General features: G+C 31.1%; 1 long non-coding RNA gene across 1 annotated transcript; it reads left to right on the top strand.

Annotated features, from left to right (window-relative positions):
• The first annotated feature begins 279 nt into the window (after window positions 1-279).
• On the top strand, window positions 280-1,501 carry LOC134709818 (uncharacterized). The gene is made up of 2 exons (XR_010106056.1): window positions 280-573; window positions 1,370-1,501. It is a non-coding gene; the product is annotated as an uncharacterized LOC134709818 (long non-coding RNA).
• Window positions 1,502-5,129: the final 3,628 nt, after the last annotated feature.

Here is a 5,129-nt window from a genome sequence, read left to right as displayed (position 1 = left end):
ATATAATATTTTACGCTTTATTTCTCTTGGGAGGCGGATAATTTCGATTGCAGCAGGTTTTATGAAAAGTTAATGTTATACCGAAAGTGTTTATCAACTGAAATTACATGTACAACTCTATGTTGGGCCAATGCTGGCCAAACGTTGCGTGATCATATATTATACTCTATATATAAGTCAGGTAAAATTTATACTGGAATATCATTACTGTAATAAAAAAAATGTATATTGTAAACATAGATTGCCTGGTTAAAAATCAAAATTTATTGCAATCATTATTTATAATAACTTTATTCATTAAACTTTGTGAAACATAATAATAGCAATTATATGCAGAGTGATATTTGATACAGCCAGTCTGTTAATCAAGCTCATTCTGATAAGGTTGACCATATGTTCGACAAATTTCAAAGATAGTTGCTATGGTAATTAAGTTTATAGGAAATCTGAATGTAATGGGATGGTCACTTTTGTGATTATTTCCTGTTGTGTATTTGTAAGAAAGAAGTGATACGAAGAAAACAAAAAGAGAAAATCATGTCATCTGAGATTCAAAGAGAAAGATAGTAACATGTAAGTTGTAACTTTAAAAAATCTGATATATATATATATACGATTCAGAATGACAAATACAATATGATCAAAACATATATTAATTTCTATCATTTTATAATGCTGATCTTGAAGTTTATACGTTTCGGGCGAAATATTTTCTAGATTTTAAATCATTTCAATCCTATTAATTATCATGAAATATTTGCCACTGAACATTATAAGTATCTTCAAACAAATGGTAAATTATATAAAAATTTAACTACAACATGTATGATCATTACTGAAGTTAATGGAATAAAATTGCCTTAAGATGTACCTTATTTCGTAATGTTTCAAAAATGTGGTATAATGATTTCTACTTCATTAAAATATAAATAAAAATTTGTTAGTTTTATTGTATTTCTAAATCGCATGCAAACAGATACGATATATTTGTGAAACCTGATCATATACACACTTGAATGTGTAACAGTGTTTTTATATATCAAATATTTAACTGTTCATTAATACACATCTAAATATTTCTTTATATATATCATGTATATTACGAATATATAAAACATGATACCGAATTCTGAAATAATAGTAATAAGGGTTTGTTATACCCACAAATCCGTCTAATACTAATGAATTTCTGACCATTAGACAAATAACCAATATAAAAAAAAATGGTTATTTAAGATTTTATTTGTATTAAATAGTGTTTAAACTATTTAGAATATACATTAATTTATATTACATATCTAGAAGGGAGATTACGCACGCATGCATTAGACAAATACGCAATTCAAGTTTACTTATAACTTTATTACAGAGTCGGTTAGAAAAAAACATAGCTGTAAAGAGTCTTCGGATAAGGAGATAGATGATGCAGCTAAAGATTGGCGGCGCTTAAGCCTTGACAGAGAAGGTGGCAAGAAACAGAGAAGGGAAAAAAAGAATAACATATGTGAATAATAATGACACTGTTGAAGTTCAAATTGAGGAGGACACTACTCGTGGTGACGACCAATGATATCAAATTTAAAATAAATAAAGTTTTATCTTCTGAATTATTTAATTTTCATTCTGGATCTAGAACCATAACAAAAATTACATCTCGGAAAAAAACTATTTGTATGATCGTCTAACCATAAGCCATACGTCATTTGTTCTGTTAAAGAAATAAATGAAATTGATATGAAAAAAGAAGATGTGGTATGATTGCTAATGAGACAACTCTTTACAAGACACCAAATGACACAGAGTTTATCTGGTCGATTCATCAAACATTGCCAAAGAAATATCTTAGCGTCACACAATAAAATTAAAGAGGCAAAGTTCATGAAAAAAACAAGGACAGTAACAACAATGGGTAATACAAAAATACAGAATTGCTACCTTAAACTTTGGCAGTTTGGAATACAAAAAAAGATCAAATGTGCTCCGTAGTATTTATCATATACAGCTCCTCATGCAGCATCCATTGTAATTTGGTTGAAACAATAGACCAACGTATTGCCAACATAAAAATGAGAAATACCTACCTTGGACCAACATAGTGCCAACATAAGAAAAGATATTTCTACGTTGGTCCAACGTTGTGCCAACATGGATTTCGTTTTTCATACAATGGGCCAACGTTGGCTCTATGTATTGCATATAACCGTACAACGTTGGGCCAACATGAAGCCATCATGTTGGGCCAACGTAGGCCCACTTTGCACTTATACGTTGGGCCAACGTTAAAATACAACGATGGGCCAATGCAATGATATACGTTGTGCCAATGTTGGGCCAACATACTCATGTTGTCTGGGTAGATAAAAAAAGTTAGATGGATGAACATGAAAATAGAAGCAATAGTTAAATACTAGATATGTTGACAAATAATGAAATGAATACAACTTCAGCTTAAAATATATCTCACCAACATAAACAAATGTTGAATGTGTACCAATTATTACACCCCAGTTCTTCTGTTATGGCGTTTTTCAATAAAATTAAGCGTAATTTTCAGACCTAAAAAAAATGAAAAATCAACTTGTCTAAAATTTAATTTCAAGATTTATTTTGAATACCTCTATAATAGACCTGTTTGTAAACAAAAAGTGCAATCTTAAATATTCTTTAAAATGATATTATTTTTATAATTGTGTACCGTTTCGTAGGGGACTTTTGTCCCCTACGAAACTTCTTCTAAACACACATATTTTTTGCAATTTTTAATGTTTCCGATAGACATTCCAGTTTGTTTACTTTAAATACTAGACAAATATCATTTTTTTCTGAATTGGAAAACCATCTTTATCGATAAAGATTAGACAGTACTTCACACATGAAGGTTCAACTCATGTTACGTAGTGGACATTTTGATGCGTTTCGTAGTGGACAAAACCGTTTCGTAGTGGACAAAAAGTTTCGTAGTTGACATCAACCCTATTATATGTTAGTAAAAACATAATAAAAATTACATGAAACTAACCCTTGTTATTTGTTTTGCACGAATATAATTGAAAAAAGATTAAAAAAGACTGCATGGTAGTGGTAGTGTCCACTACGAAACGTTTTTCTCCCATACTTGTTTCGTAGGGGACCGTTTCGTAAGGGACGTATTTGCATGTTTTATTTTTTTCCCACAATCGCTATATTGCAATAGTAACAAGACTGATTGTATTCATCTAGGCATTTATCAAGCTATACACTGATATTTTTTTCATAATTTTAAAACCAGATACTGAAGGAGACTTGACCCGTTTCGAAGTGGACATAATCAAAAATACGGTATCACTCTGGTCTATTTGATGTGCTCAATTTTTCTTACCAACAATTTAATTGCCGTTATAAAAGCATCACTTCTTTTGTAAGACCCTAATGTTTATATCTCTTGCAAACAAAAATTACATTGATTTTATAAAACTGTTAATTTGCAAATTTTAATGACTTCGTTTCGTAGTGGACATTTTGTTAGGGACACACCTTCTGAAATTAAAAAACCTATATTGCAAGCTGTTTGTTAAAATATCTTGGCTCTGAACATACTTTTGAATTATTAAAGAACTTACGTAAAGTAAAAAAACCCATTTATTTCTTCATTTTTTACGACATTTTAGAGTATGAATGTTGAACAAGCGGTCAAGGGACATGCCATTTTGGTTGTTTTGGACCATTCAGGAGTCAATATCTTATCAATCCCTCTAAAAATAAACTGTTTCTTTGCTTAAAAATGTTAAATCTAATTCAATGTACTGACTGCACAAAAAATTACTTTCAAAGATCAAACACATTTATTTTAAAGTGGCTGGGACAAGAAAATACGTTTTTTTTTAAAAACGCCCATAAATACTTCATAGTTTCTTTTTTTAAAACAAGTGCAATTGAATAGATTTATTGTTAAGAATAACAATGGATTTTGACCACAGGATGTGACGAGCGAGTTTTCTGGAAACTCCTGCTTCTACATCCCGAAAACAAAGTCCATTGTTATTCGTAACAATAGAAATTGATTTTCCTTTATATAGCATGATCATAAGAAATTACTAATAACATTACAAATTGTTTCAAGATATTAAAAACAAAAAAACATTTTTAGAAATTCCAATAGCGGACAAAAAATTAAGCATCTATTTTGAATACAAAAATAATCCTTTAATTACTCCTTTGCTGTAATATTTTTACTCCAGTCATATGTCTCTATTCTAATGCATCGATTTGTTTTTAGAAGGAGGGATTCCTAACTCTCGGAATCCTTCCGCCTCTATATTCAGTGGCCGATCCAGGGTAGGGGTTCCGCGCGTTGGACCCGATTTATTGGATCAATGTATTTGAATGATTGAAAATCCATCCCCTTCTGTTGCGTTGGGAACCCCAAGCTGAATCAGCTCCTACACCCAAAAGAACGAGTTACGAAATATTAAATCTGTATTTTTGTATGCTGAGCGTGTCTGATAGTCGGATTTCTATTGCAGACACACTTAGCCTTTTGTAGGTCCGAAGATGAATATTTATGTATTCTCCAAAACAAGTTTTCTATAAAACCGTACGATAAAAACATATAGTTATGAAGTTACCTTAAGTAAACAGATACATGTAAGTACTTATAATATTGCCTTCATCTTTAGAATGGGGTGTAAGCTAGTTATACCCCTCGGGACACACCTTTCCCTCGGTGTATAACTATTACGTAATCACAAACATGGCTTGTATATGTTATTAAATAGATATATGAAAATGTGATATGAGTGTCAATGAGACAACTCTCTATTCAAGTCACAATTTATAAAAGTATACCATTTTAAGTCGAGTTACGATCTTCAATACGGAGCCTTGGCTATCACCGAACAGCAAGCTATAAAGGGTCCCAAAACATCACTAGTGTAAAACAATTCAAACGGGAAAACCAGCGGCTTATCTAAATAAAAACACGAAAAACGAAACCCGAATGAACCACATCAGCAAACGACAATAACTGAACACGAAATTCTTTATTTTTACTTTCCGATATATTGATGATGTTCTTTCAATGAATAATCCATATTTCAGCCAGTACTTACATCTCATATACCCCAGTGAACTTGAAATTAAGGATACTAATG

Source organism: Mytilus trossulus, chromosome 3, assembly GCF_036588685.1.
Source record: "Mytilus trossulus isolate FHL-02 chromosome 3, PNRI_Mtr1.1.1.hap1, whole genome shotgun sequence".
NCBI classification, from domain to species: domain Eukaryota; kingdom Metazoa; phylum Mollusca; class Bivalvia; order Mytilida; family Mytilidae; genus Mytilus; species Mytilus trossulus.
This window is presented reverse-complemented; position numbering and strand designations above follow the sequence as displayed.